Source organism: Carcharhinus amblyrhynchos, chromosome 7 (assembly GCF_965287045.1).
Source record: "Carcharhinus amblyrhynchos chromosome 7, sCarAmb.v2.hapA, whole genome shotgun sequence".
NCBI lineage: Eukaryota > Metazoa > Chordata > Chondrichthyes > Carcharhiniformes > Carcharhinidae > Carcharhinus > Carcharhinus amblyrhynchos.
The window spans coordinates 30036329-30051317 of NC_137330.1; positions in this window are offsets into that span (position 1 = coordinate 30036329).

A 14989-nucleotide genomic window follows, 5' to 3' on the forward strand; every position below is an offset into this window, starting at 1 on the left:
TTTCTCTACAGGGTCTTCTGATACTCACAGGATCAACTCAATGGCTAACTGAATTAGAACGGTTACGAGATTCAATCCTTGGTCCCTGGTGTGTTAGTTGATCTGAACCAGAACAACAGCAGAACCATTACACGCATGGACGAAAGAACTGAACTCAAGAGATGAGGTGGGAGTGACTCACTTGATATCAAAGCAGCATTTTAACAAGCAAAAGATGAATCTTGGAGGCCAATCATCTCAGTCCCATGACTTCATTGCAGTCATTCCTTTGAGTAATGTCCAAGGCCTAATCATTTTCAGCTGCTTCATCAGTGATTTTACCTCTATTATCAGGTCAGAAATGGAAATGTTCGTTGAGGATGTCATCATGTTCAGCACCGAGCACCACTCCTCAGATACTGAAACCGTCCATGACTTTATGCAGTAAGACCTGGACAACAAGCATGCTTGGGTTGATAAGTGGCTAGTCACATTCATGCCATACAAGTGCCAGGCAATGACCATCTACAACAAGAGTGAATCCAACCATCTCCCCTTGACATTTAATGTCATCACCATCGCTAAAATGTCCACCACCAATACGTTGGTGGTTATCATTGATCAGAAATGGAACTGGACCATCCATATAAATGCAATGGCTACAAGAGCAAGTTGGAGGCTGGGATTTCCATGGAGAGTAACTCATCTTTTGATCTCTCAAAACTACCCATGGTCCCCGAGGCGCAGGTTAGAAGTGTGATAGAATACTCTCTATTTGCTAGGATGAGTCAACTCCAACAATATTCAAGAATCTAGATACCCAGGTTAAAGCAGCCTGCCTGATTGGCAGCCCATTTACTGTCCTCATTATGAGCTCCCTCCATCACGAACGCACATTGGCAGTAGTGTGTACCACCTACACAACGCAGTACAACAACTCACCAAGGGTCCTTTGACAGTACTTTCCAAACTTGTATCCTCTACCTAGGAGTAAAAGAGCAGTAGATGCATCGGAACACTATCACCTGTAAGTTCTCCTCCAAGCCACGTACGGATCTGATTTGGAACTATATTGGCATTCCTTCACCGCAATCATTGGATCAAAATCCTGGAACAGGACGGTGGATGTTTTATTATTAGTTACAGACCTCTAATATACTGGAAGGAGTGAGACAGAGAACATTATTCTGCTGACTATAGCCATTTGCTTCAGATATAGGTCAGTTGCTCAGTAGGCAGCACAGTTCTTTCATGATGTAGAACGAAGCCAACAGCACGGGTTCAATTCCCATACTGGCTGAGGTTATCCATGAAGGCTGTGCCTTCACAGCCTTGCTCCTCACCTGAGGTGTGGTAATCCTTAGGTTAAATCACCACCAATTAGCTCTCCCCCTCAAAGGGGAGAACAGCCTACGGTCACCTGGGAGTATGGTGACTTTACCTTTATCACATGCAATACATTTTGTGCTCATGATTCACAGGTGACAACATTATTCAAACAGAATAAATAAGTAGAAAATGCTGGATAAACAGTTAACATTTCAGATCGAGAGAGAGAGAGATGTTGCCTGACATGCTGAGTATTTCCAGCATCTTCTGCTTTCATTTCACATTTTCACTATGCGTAATATTTTGCTTTGTCCACATGCCTAGGAAAGCTATCCGCAAGCCACAAGAAGTTGAAGTTTGGTATAATTCTGCACACAGAATTTCCTGGTAATTTATTATATTTATTTTTGGACTATTGAAATTAGTTCAGTAAAGTTGGAACAATCTTCATCACTTCTATGGTGCCTTATTGTGAAACCCAATAAAAATGTTATAGCATTTCCCAGTGCCTGCATGTACTAATTATCTCCTGTGACATAGATCTATTTGGAAACCTTGATTTGTGCTGATTTAGCATACTGGAGAAGTCAGCGCCTCGAATAAAAGGAGTACAATTTTTTTGGGATTAGAATTCGCCTAATTACAGTTTAGAACAGGCCTTGAATTTCAGCAGGATTTCCAACCTGCCAAATCCAGAATCTGAAATCTGTGCCCAATTTCAAAGACTAAATTCTCCAATAGCGGAGATGCCCAGAATCAACCTGCCTCTGCCAAATGGATGGTGAATCAGGCTTGCAGACTCGCTCTGCATTTTGGAGCTGCTAATATGGGTGGTCAGAGGTCTTGTGGTGCAGTGCATCATGTCCCTGCCTCTGAGCTGGAAGCTCTGGATTTGAGCCCTTACCCAGGATTTTGATGGTTAAGAAAGGTGTATTCAAAGCACTGCCAAACATGTTGAGCGTGTCAACCTACAAATCTTTCCAACAAACCAACAGTTGACAGTAAGAGCAGAAGAGACTCTTAGTCAAACACACTTGAGTGGCGCCCCTCAAGCTATAAGCCACTGGCAACAGGAATCACTAGCTGTGGAAACAGACAAAAGTCTGCCTTGGTGCACAATTAGGTACGAGGAAGAGAATTGGAGTGTGGAAGGTGAGTCCTTGGAATGAGAAAATTAAGCCTTCCCTGTAAAACCCTGTGGTGGAATACTTCTGATCTCCTGTCCCCGCAGGGAAAGTGAACAAAAACCTGTCCCTTCTTGGTCTGCTTTTAATCCCTGGTTTTACTTCCACTATCTTCGCCTCAAAAAAGCAATCACATTTTATTTTCAGTCCACCAAGCTAAAATTACCTTCAGGCCCCAATGAATTCAGGACCTGATGTGTCTGTGTAAAGAAGGACCCTATTGGCTTTGACTGGTGTCCTCACACCTGCGCAACAGGACAGGATATGTTCTAAACAGTAGGTTCCTGTTGACTCCAATGCTGATAATAATCTGGGTAATTTTGATTGCACAATTGCTGCAACAATGTCACTATCGAATGATGCAATATGAATGTCTCCAATCCATACAATATCAATGTATGAGAGGTTGTAAACAGAAAATATATCAGTTAACAGAGGTAACTGTTCAGTGTGTTATGGTGATGCAAAGGCACCAATTGCGTTTAAGGGATTGTGCAAATGTGGGTTCATTTGTTAATTCCAGGAACATGAGAAGATATATACATGGACCGAAAGCTTGAGAAAATCAGAGCTACGTTTCCGCACTGCATTCCAGGCTGAAGTGAAACTGAGGTTGGATCACATGACACATTTCCCTTAAAGTGATGGCATGCTGTTATTCCTTAAGGCATATTACAACAATGACAATCCCATTGAACATATCTGATCTGATCATTCTGGACCTACTAAAACAGCAAAATAGCTCTGAAGAGATTTATCTAGAAGCAGAATGCATACATAATAACAGACATGTGAGCTAATGATGAAATACAGTCCCTTGGAATTCCTGCCACCAACTGTCCTGCATCTGTCCAAAGATGTGCGGGTAAGGTCGATTGGCCATGCTAAAAAAATTGCCCCTTAGTGTCATGAGATGTGTAAGTTAGAGGGATTAGCAAGTAAAATATGTGGGGGTAGGGCCTGGGTGGAATTGTGGTCGATGCAGACTCGATGGGCTGAATGGCCTCTTTCTGCACTGTTGGGTTTTATAATTCTATGATTCTATGAACTGGAAGTGTGGCACGCATACTTGACCAACAATGCAGCACCCAACACATAATGCAATACCCAACCTACAGTGCAACATCCAATTCGTGCAACTTTTCAATATCCAAGTTACTAAATAAAATAGGTACATGGTAGAAGGGTCATACAGACTCAAAATGTTAACATTACTTCTCTCTCCACAGATGCTGCCAGACCTGCTGAGTATAACTGGCATTTTCTGTTTCTATTTACTATATGCAATCTGATTTTGTAAAGTTGCTATAAAGCTTACACATCACCCTTGAATGGAAGTTAGTATTGTGATTGATGTAGATGTATTATTATAGCTCGACAACGGTATCAAGGCCGAGAAACAGTTACACCTTTAGAGGGGTCAATGCCCCATCACAGAACATCAGTTAACTTGCTACAATCCATAATAAATCGGACCACAAAAATAATGAAAATAAATACATTTGTTTTGATACTACTTTTCTCCCAGTTGTTAAAGTTTTGAGCAAAACTCATTATGGTCCAAGTAGCTCAACTGGATGATGATCAGACTGTTAATCACAAGGACATTGTTTTGAATCCTTGATGGGAAAATAAATTTCTTCTCATTTGAATTTTATTTGAAAAACTTTTTAATGAATTTTTTACCAAGAATTTTACAATCGATTCTGCACATTCCCTTAACTCTTTGGAAGTTAGAAATCTCATTTACTGAAATTTCCCAATCAACTGATCACAAGCATATCTTACAGATGGAAGTGTTGATAAATTAAAGTTAAAATGGATGTAAGAACTTGCAATAAGGATTGCAAAGGCTTATGAATGGCAATCTTGAATCTTGTTGTTAGTCTGTGTCAAACCAACTTGTTCATTTAAATACAATGGCTAACACCGACAATGACATTGTGACTGTAACTGAGCATGTGCAGAAAATGCTTCTCTTAGTGTTGCAATAAAGACAGCCAGTGTATTGGGGACGATTCTCTAATCCTGCTGCACTTTTTTTTAGTGCAATAGGCTGGGAGACTCTGGGGGGTACTGTTTTGTGGGCTCACTGCTGGGCAAAAGGCCTGATTGGATCTCCCAGTGCTGGATTTATGCGCTGTCAGCTGTGCACCAGAAATTGGCAAGGAGCCTCATAATTTATGTAAGGGTGAATTTAAATATAACTTACATGTTATTAGTGGGTCCGGGACTGAAATCTGCTGGCATCTATCACTGCACCCCCCCCACCACCCCCAACCAGGAATGGTTCACTCCAGTGGGGTTTACAATAACTCCCCACTTGTGGGCAGCTGGCGGCCCGACCCTGCTGGAGTGAAGGGGAGGACAATCGAGGTCCCCTCAAAAGGGTGGGATGGCGGGGGATTGGTGCCCCTAGACATTGGCACCTTTGCAGTAACAACTTTAGCTGATACTGCCCAAGGAGCAAAGTGCCAATGCCCAGGAGACATGGGGCAGTGCCAAGGGGACAGGGCCTAATTGGGCAGGGCCTCTGAGGGGAGATCGATGGAGGTCCGGGGGGCCCTGCTGCTACTCTGCAATTGGGCTGAGTGACCAGTGATCAGGGGTGACCATCACTGTGAGGGGGAAGGGGATTTTCAGTCTGGCCCTGGGGGTGGGGGGGTCAGAGCTGCCAGGTTTGGGGGTGGGGTCTGCTAGTATCTACCACCACCCCCCCCCAAAACCTCACCCCCAGCCCACCAGGAGTGGGGATTTATAATAGCTCCCCACTTGCGGGGAACTCACAGCCTGACTCTGCTGGAGTGAAGGGGGGGGCGGTGGAATCAAGGTCCTCCCAAAGGGTGAGATGGTGGGGGATTGGTGCCTCTGGACATTGACACCTTGGCAGTAACAGCCTTAGCTGTTACTGCCCAAGAGGCAGTTTGGAGGGAAGGGGAGTGATCAAGGTGAGCTGGGGGCAGGGATGGTGGAGTAAGGCTGGCCCGGGCATGCTTGGGAGGTCATCAGTTGAGCTGTGTTTGGTGGGAGGGGTGCGGTGGTGGGGGCGCATGGAGGGCCAGTATTGTGGGGTCATGAGGCTGGCCAGCCATCAAGCTGGCCAGCAATCTGGAGGCTGGCAGACAGGGGCCACTGTGTATGCACCAGTCTTGGTGCTGACAGATCAGCGTATGTGCAGCGGCCCATTCAGTGCTATGCTGGCCTCTTCCGCAGGGATAGGCCCCATCCCCAGCTTCCCAAAGGGATTTACACTGAGGCACTCCTCAGTGTACAGGGTGTGGGAAATTCATTTTTAAACTCCCACTTAAAGCAATAGCATGATTTACTTCAATTTTTGCACAAATTCGATATTTAGAATGTTTTGGGAGAATCAGTCTCATTATTTTTGACATGCGAATTAGAAAATTTGAATCATTCCATGCCCATTTAAAAAAAAGTGAACTGCATTTCATTCCTGTGTACACATTTTGACAAGTCAATATTCTATCACTGGAAGATCTCCGGAATTAAAGGCCTGAATTTTATCAGTTGGTGGGAGGCTTGGAGGGGGTGGAGTTAGTAAACAATGGGGAGACGTGTTGGGAGGGCTCCCTGATGCAGTCTCACTGCCATGGAGGTTTTCCAATAGTGGGCTGGTAGCCAGGTCTGCTGTCTGCCACGCAGTGAGGGGCATTCAATTTCTGTAATTAAATCCTTTATTGGAGTGATATTGCGATGCCTTTGGCACTTTACCAGCAGCTGCTATCATCCCACTGCATGTTGAGGCCACCAGCTTCTTGGAAGCGATCTCCCTCCACCAGTCCCAGGTGTCAGCGGGGCTGTATGGTCCAGCCCCCCGAAGAGACAACTCCAGCAACCCCAATGGACGTCTAAAGTGGTTTCACTCTGTAGGGATCTGCCTCCTTGCCCCTCAATAGTTTATTTGTATTTGCCTCTCAAAGCCCAATCTGCAATGGTAGTGACCATGTCTCCTGGAGGGGCTGCTGAAGCTTCAGAGCTGCCAGCCCTGTGATTGTGGCCAGCAGCATTGGAAGCCGCCACACTGTCTTAAATTGGACATTCTCCTTTAATTAATTAGCAAATGTGGGCTCCGGACCCTCATTCGGTCTCACATTTTGGCTCAATATCCACTCGGTTGTTGAAGGAACCATAGAATCCCTACAAATAGAAGGAGGCCATTTGGCCCATCGAGCCTGCATCGACGTAATCCCAGCGAGGCCCAATTTGCGTAATCCCACATATTTACCCTGCGTATGCGCAGGATATACTGTCACCTAGATAGAAGAGAAACCACGTAACCACATGAGAAAATCAATTGCAACCTCCAAAGTATTAGTAAGAGATTAAAATCAGGAAGAACAATGGCATGGATTCAACTGCGCAAAATCCCAAGTAGTGAAGTTTTCAGAACTGCCCTTTTCTGCGTAAGCCCTGCATTGAGTCATTGATTTCTCTTTAAAGAAGCACGGTGTTCATGGATCTTGGTCTCATGTTTGTGAGTGGCTTTTTTTTAATGTGTGAGCTTCACTGGCCAGATTAGCATTTATTGTCCATCACTAGCTGTCTGAGAAGGTGACAGGTCCTCTCTTGCAGCCCTTGTGCTCATTGGCGCTTTCCCCTCTCACTGATCATATGACGATCAGTACATCACTACAGTTTCTTTAAGTCTTTAGCTTTTGATTAATATCAGCTGGAAGGGGCCAAGCGACTTCTCATCTCACAGGGTTTTCTTAACCATGTTCTGTCATTAAAGTTCATATATATTCTCTGCAAACTCTTCCACTTTATAAAAAGTAAGGAAGGTAGCAACTAATTCACAAATGCAAATAACAATGAATCCTCCACGACAGGAGGTCTAATTATTGTTAACCTGGCCATATCAGCAATCTGTTAGCATTCAGAAACATGTTATGTGCAGAAACATAAAGATTTTACTCTAGCCCACAAGCTAAGAAACTGCAATGTCAATCACTGTGCAATACATATTGATTACAGTTCACGTTTTCCTTCTATTCACCATGCTCCCCTCCCAAAGATGTTAGCCCCAAGTCATATATGTGAACAAAGAGGAATACATCAGTAATTACAAATGAGTTATTGACATCTGTGCTGCTTAGGTCCACCCAGTACAACAACTGGTCCTTTAATGTCTCTGCCTGATTGCAACTTGAGAAAAGATGAAATAATAATGTGTACTCATCCACTGGAGGTGTTCTGTAGCAACCAGCAGGTGGAGAAGTAACTTGCTGCAGTAAAAACCTGCACTACATGCAGAGCAGAGCACGGCACAGCACAAAATAAGCACACAGCTGTCAGGCTTACGATCCAGCTACCATCACCATACCTTCAGGAGTTAATGAACTTGTCGAGTGCTGGACGACTGTGCTCTCTCTCTCTCTCCTCACTAGCCTGTAGGCAAAACTAACCTCCGTCAACTTAAAGTGTTCTGACGCCATCCTGGTGGCAGCAAGGGACAATCTCATCAATTTTCCTCTGCCTCAAATCGGAGCAGGCTGAGCCAGCCTTGCTCTCCCTCTCTTGCGGACGCTCTCTCATTTGCTTTCTACTTTGGATAAAAGAACTACGGCCCTTCATTAACTGGCCAGTTGCATAAATGACTTATAAAGCCAGTCTGTGCTCTCTACTCAAGAGCCTTCAGTTGTATGGGAAATGAATGTTGCAGGGAAGCACCTTCCACCACTGCTTGAGCGCCCCATCAGCCTTCTTGTACCGACTTGGGCAAGTACAATCATTCATCTATATATGCATATGGTGCTCCTAGATAGCCAGTTTTAGCAGTAAGAAGCTGTCCACGATGACTTATTGTTACAGGGAAATTGCCTTAAATACTGTTTGAATCCTGTGCAGCTATTCATTATATTTTTACAGCACTTTTGCTTCATTTGGCAATCTCTTACTCTCTGTGACTATTTGTTAATGTAAAGTGCAGTGAAAGTGTATAAATGTCAAGGAATGAGTGATAGTTGCATCCTATTAGACCTACTCTGAAGTTGTTTACCTTGTTTTTGAATGCATCTCAGCCCACAGTTGCTCTGAAATCATATTCAAGTGCTTTCACAAGGAAGTCGTTCTTTTAATTGAAGCAGCACTGTAACCACCTTGCGTGTACAGCAAACAGGAAGAAAGTTGTTTAATGACTCCTGAATTGAAAATCTGAAAGTGTTGGTGAAAAAGTTAGGCATAAGAACTAAAAGTTGGCTTTAGATCTCCATTGATTAGAAGAGCAAGGTCTGAAGGAAAATGTTTAGACTTAGTGGCGTTTATCACTTTGGAGTTTCTAGCTGTTTTAATGAAAACTCACCAAACAATATTTTGTTTTGACTCTTTCAAGTAGATTACAACATGAACCCAAAAGTATTACCCTTTTGTTTTGCACAACATTCTGTGTCTTCTGTGATTGTGCCTGGTACTCCAGAAACAAGGCACAGAGTCTTCATCTTCTGTACAGAGAGAAAGAACTCTGAACACACTTCCTCCTGAATTCAAAGGTGTAAAATGAATGTTAGTTTTTCAGAAAAGGAGCCAAAACTGTATCATTTGTGAGCATGTTAAACAATTAAAAATGTCTGCAAAGACCATATCAAGCAAATCTTGCCCGGGAAGCGGTCTAAATTAAATCAGAAAGATGATAGGCCAGATGATTTGGGCTGATGACAACAGGCTGATGGATTATTGGGAGGCAATAAATTTGGCTGATTTAGGCCAGCTAAATAGAGAGAGATTTCTCTCTCCCTGCTGTCAGCTGTACTCCGCATCCAGAGCAATGTTTTTCTGTCAGCCACCACTAATCCTTAGCTATTGCATTCAAAAGCTCATCTATTGTGTCTTATTCTCAGAATGAACATTTTAATAGATTGTATTTTCTTTAGCTCTTTAGTGTCCTCACGTGCTGAACTGAACTACAAAATTATTGATTCATTGTATAGTTGAGAACTTGCTGGCAGCTCCAATTAAATAATCACCGCATGCCTTTTCGTCTAGGTGAATCAATAGATTTTTTTTAAATGAAAGCAGTCATTACATTTACAAAGGTAGCTTTTTTAAATTATTAACTTCAGTTCTAAGCAATGGCAAAGCTACAAATATCACGCTGATTGGTGCTGAGAAATCGCATCCATAACTTGTTTTTAAAGCATCGGACAAATTGTGGATTAGTTAATTCTATATTTAGTACAGGTTATAAAGAAAGAGAGGTGAGTTACCGAAGTTGAAAGGGTGGGATTTGGTCTGTGCAGGTATTGTCACAGATTAATTTCTACAGGGAGTACAATCGAATGATAATAGTGTTTGAAAGATGCTATTGTGTAGCATTTCAACATTGCAAGCACTTAATCGGAAGAGCAGCAGGGTGGTTTTTGCAGAGAAAGTCAGACACTATGCTGCAATCCCACTGCCAGCCTTTATTTGTGTACCTCAGCAGGGAAATTTTACTAATGAGATTTCCAACTCTCTAAAGGATGAACTTGAAATCTTAGAGCTCTTAGAGTAAAGCCTAATCAATACTTCCTCATTCATCATCACTTGTGAGCTACGAGATGCAGTGTGACCACTAAACAAGAAAGAACATTCCTAACACACTTCATAAAACCAGCAGTGAGCAGCTCTCTCTCTCTCCCCTTTGAATCATCATCACTTCTGTGTAGCATATTTACTGGATGTATATTCAAACAAAGGATTTGTATGTAATGCTGGTTATAATTACTGGTTGAGGTAATAGCAGATCCCATAGGAATGATGTTCGTAGAACTTATATCTTACAGTAAAATTAGATATAGAATTCGACAGACATTTCACTTATGTATGAGCAATGACGTGTATTTAGTGCCTTTAATGTCATTAACATCTCAAGGACGTCTGCAGGAGCATTATTAAATAAAATTTGACAGCAAGATGCAAAGGGAGATATTAAAGCAAGTTGCCAATTTGACCAGTTTGCCAACGATGGCACAAAGAAAATAAGGATACACAAGAATCCAGAACTGGAGAAACACCAAGTACTCAGAAAAAAGTAGGGCTGGAGGATATTAGACTTGGGAGGGCCACGTCCATAGAGAAGGATGGATTTGGACACTAAGATGAGGATTTTAAATTTGACATATTGTTGGATCGGGAGCCAATGTAGGTCAGCAAGCAGAGAGATGATGAATGACAGATGGGACTTGATGTGAGTTAGGAAACAGGCAATAGAGAATTAACCGTTTAATGAATTGAAGTTTAAAGAGGGTAGAAGGTTGAAAACCAGCCAGGATAACGTTGGAATAGACGATTCCGGTAATCATTTCAGAGAAATTGCCAATGCTTGATAATCTTCATCGTACAATGTAGAGTGTAATAGTGTATCAAATTCTTTTTGGTAGGATCAGTTACAAATTCCTTCACACTCTCATCATCATCGTCACCTGGATCATTAGTTGGTGTAACTCCATTTTGAGTTTGTCTGGTATTGCCTCTGCTTTCCCTTTGAGTCTCATTGTTTGTTTCCTGGTGTCACAAATATTAAATCAGGAGTCATCAAATGCCATCCAATGGCTTGCCACTAAAAGGAGCAGAGTAGCTGGATGGATGACCTCCAGTTGAAACTCTTCATTTCCCTAGACCATGTGGCCTTCACTGGGCATGAACGTAATGGGCTATAGGCGTAAATCCAACACGTAGAGCAACATGATACCAACCTGATGTATTTTACAACATGTTTAGATAATTAACCATTTGGAGGAGGTAGTGGCGCAATGGTATTGTCACCGGACTAGTGATCCAGACACCTATGATAATACTCTGGGGACCTGGGTTCAAATCCTACCATGGCAGATGGTGAAATTTAAATTCAATAAAAATGTGGAATTAACAGCCTAATGATGACCATGAGGCCATTGTTGATATTGTCCCTTTCAGAAAAGAAATTTCTTGCTCATGCCTGTTTGACCTACATGTGACTTCGTATCCACAGCAATTTGATTGAATCTATTGTGTCATCAGGAATGGACAATAAATGCTGGCTCAACTAACAACATGTCACATGAACAAATTTCATAAAATGATAAAGCACTTAACAGGAAAGAAACACTGTATGAGTGTATAAATGAAGAATTAGGGTGAGATTTTTGATACCAAGGTGGGTAGGTTTGCTCGACTTACACAACCCATCTCAGTAACAGGCGTCTCAATTTTTGTTCCAGATGGTTGCAACTGTGGGTTAGAGCTGGGTTCACTGATCCTGGAAGCAGATCTGATGAGGGCAACTGCCTAGGTGGCTGGTTAAAAGATCTGCCTCAGTTCTTTGGAACTTCATTCAGTTAGGCCCTCAGGCCTTCACACCTCGAATCCATTGTTCCACCAATCATGGCCCATCATACCTTCCATGGCAACTCAGTCAACCCATGTCTCCCACATTTATACACACCCCTAGTACCCTCATAAACCACCTTGTTGCCTCCACAGCTGCTAATCCACTATCCAGCAAGATCAGACTTTATGAGTCATGTGGAGATGATGAAAATCAATTTCTATCATTTGAATAAATTTCTCAGTCCTACAGATTTGATAGTGAAATAAAAACTGCCATTCATAAAATTCATTCAAAATGTTTAAATCCCCTCAAATGCTTAATCTCTTATAAAACAAACTTCTTTTCAGATCCTATATCAAAGGCAGATAATCCTTTACTCATCTCTTTACGCTGTCAATCAAACAGTGAACTCAAAAACATTTAGCAGAGGTAATTGTAGCCTTTGAAACTATGTCAAACATTCATCATGAAATATTGATAGACGTTGGGAAATGTGAACAAATGAAACTGCGTAATCAGATATTACAAGTTTTTTCTAACTGAAGCCTGCCAACAAATGCAATCCAGCAGAGGGTTTTTTAAAAACTTTCTGACAGCTGATGCCGGTTTAAAGAGCAGAGGATTTAAAAACAAACTTCAATCATGACACTTAAATGCTTTTGAAGGACAGATAATATCTGTTTATATCTTTTCCATTAACTTGTGGCTCCAAATCATGAGTTAGACCCATGAAACAGCCAACACGTAGTCTGTTTGAACTCAGCACAAAGTTCAAATGGTTCTGCTGAATTTAAACTCATTTTGTCTGCTTCAAGAGTCTAACACACAACGTGGGAGTCAGAAATTAATAGAAAAGATATAAACTGACTCTTGCCCCATGTTCTTCCGCCTATCGGTAAAGATTGGTTCTTTGGGAAATGGAGACAATTCTTCTTCATCCAGCTCCCAACCACCATTCTTTGAAGCCCAGAGTGTCCAGCCCTGAATTATTGTCCAAAATAGGATTAAGTTATAACAAGTATTTGCATTTATATTGTGCCTTTAATGTAATTCTCAGGAGCATTTCAGATCAATATTAAAACTGAGACAAATAAAAGGGGTGACCAAAAGTTTGGTTAACTAGGTCATTTTTAAGGTGAATCCTAAAGGAGGAGAGAGAGAGATTTATGGAAGGGAATTCCAGGCCTGAGCGCCTCTCCAACAAAAGAGATTCTAACCACTTCCACTGAACATTTAACAGCATCAGTTCCGTGGAATCCCAGCTTCAACATTAACATCAACATTAACTGCACAAGTCACACAAATACTGTGGCTGCAAGAGAGGGTTTTAAGGTTCGAAAAGAGAAAATGCCAGAAAATCTCAGCAGGTCCGAAAGCATCTGTGGAGAAAGAACAAAGCTAATGTTTTGAGTCTGAATGACTCTTTGTAGGAGCTGGCACACCCATGGCACAAATCAAGAGCATTCTGAAATATTCTTTACTTGCTTGGATAAGTGCAGCTCCAGCAACATTCAGGAAGTTCAATACCCTCCAGGAAAAGCAACCTACCTTATCTGACATCTCATCCATCACTTTCAATATTCACTCCTTCCACCATCAATGCACAGTGGCAGCAATGTGTGCCATTTACCAGATGCAATGCAGCGCTTTATTAAGGCTTCTTCAACAGCACCATCCACCTGCGATGAAGAAAAGTAGCAGGTGTGAGTGCAGGTTTCCCTCCGAGGAACACATCATCCTGACTTGGAACTATATTGCATTACTTTACTGTTGCTGGGTTAAAATGTTGGAAATCCCTTCTTAACTAACATCATCATGAATGATCTTGTACCACACAGGCAACAGTACCTCAAGGCAGTTTACCACTGCCTTCTCGAGGGTACCTGAGTATGGGCAATAAATGCTGGCTGTGACAGTGATGTCCACATCCCATTAAAGAACTTCAGCAAAGACAACAGAAAGCACCACCACGTTGATGAGGTGAAGGAAATTGGGATGGAGTACTTTAATGATCTATGATTGTCTTCATTATTATGATGTTTTTATTGATTCAGGATAAATTGTTTGACTGGTGTAAATGACAGTATGTCTAAAACTAATCTGTGGAAAAAATGGAGCTGATGAAATGGCTTATATTTGCTTTCTTACATTTTTTTTACATTTAATGAAGTTCTCAGTAACCTGGTCCTGAGGCAATGCAAGGCTCTGTTCAGCAATATCGTTAACAATGTTTGGCACATCTTACCTCAATAGCAAGTCAGTGTCACAAATACGTGAAGCACGACACAACAACATTTGAAAGAGCAACAGGAAACAGGAATCTTTGGACTAAACAAAGGAAGTGAGAAAATCTTGCTGGAAGTGAGTTGTGGGGTAGATGGAGTCAGGCTAGCTTTTATGTGTCATTGGGAACCTAACTTTCCAGTGAGGGGGGCACAGCAGAATCATGGGAAGTGAGATGACCCCAGTTTGAAGATACACTTCATCACTGTTGTTGACTTTGTAATACCTCTGGAGAGAGAAGACCTGGTGAGAGAAGTAGTCAGAATTGGTTCATGCCAGGGCAAGGGATGGGTGAAATTTTAGAGCATAATTTATAAAATTATTAAGAATGGATCAGTTGCTAAGACCAGGAAGCAGCACAGACATAGTTACTAACCTAAATGAAAAAGTGGCCAAGAATACGGATGGAACAAAGAATATCCAACATACCCAACAAAAAGACAAGTATGCTAAGACCCATATGTGTTATGTGGAGGAAGTAAATTTGTTGAAATGTTAGTTGGTCAATGCAAGGACCAATTCAGCCAGGCAAAGGAGGATGGTGGTGTTTGGGAATTAAATTATTTTTGGAGAAAGAAGCAAAGAATCTACAAACTGTACTGCTGAAAGGTGAATGTGTAAAGGAATTGTAGAGTCATCATGAATGGAAACCAATTAGAACCAAAAAAATTAAATTTGTTTACGTGACAGAGGATCTTGAAAGAGTCATGAACATAGGTGGGAGGACTTGGACAAGGAAAAAATATTCACGAGAGGTAAGAGGAAACTGAGCCAAACGTAAAACCATTCGGTTATCAGGATCGTCCTATTTGTGTATCTTGGGGAAGTTGAATTGGCTGAATCTGGTTGGGGAAATATACATTTGGAGGTAGTGGGAGCTTGGGCGAATCATCAAATGAGATGAAGC